This window comes from Cyprinus carpio, chromosome B13 (genome assembly GCF_018340385.1).
Source record: "Cyprinus carpio isolate SPL01 chromosome B13, ASM1834038v1, whole genome shotgun sequence".
Classification (NCBI taxonomy): domain Eukaryota; kingdom Metazoa; phylum Chordata; class Actinopteri; order Cypriniformes; family Cyprinidae; genus Cyprinus; species Cyprinus carpio.
The window spans coordinates 30,655,942-30,656,527 of NC_056609.1; positions in this window are offsets into that span (position 1 = coordinate 30,655,942).

Consider the following 586-nt stretch of genomic DNA (forward strand, 5'->3'; position numbering starts at 1 on the left):
TTTAGCCCTTCACTTTTGCATACAACAAATCCTTTAAATTTAACTATCAGAACAGAGCAAGAATTAAAAATATATAATTCTAATGGCTAAATATAATTGCAGTATATAATAATATAGGCTTAGCTATAAACCAAAAAAAAAAAAAAAAGGATTAAAAAGCGAAACATAATGTAAGGTTGGGCTTACCTCTTTCATTCAGGACAAATCAAACTTATTTCCATATTCGTGATGTTGCCCATTTTGGAAGCTAAACTATTATTCATTGTTAGGTAAAATAGGCTTTGTAGTTGAGCGTGTTCAGTATCGACAGAAATAAATCATATGAGCAAAAAAAAATATGCCAAAGTGGACGCTGCTCGCCAAATGATAGCGCGGTGAGCGGCTGCGCTGTTTCAATAATGAATATGTATAAGCTTGGGGAAGGCACCAGAAGCGGTCATTTTTGGTCACACAGTAAAGGCATAATTCTTGAAAAATTAAGAATAATAGCAGAGTTAATAATAATTACTTCTAGATGCTGGACCGTTCTCATGTCGCCCTCCATATGGATATGCATATTTTGTAAGTTTTTTTTATTTTTATTTTT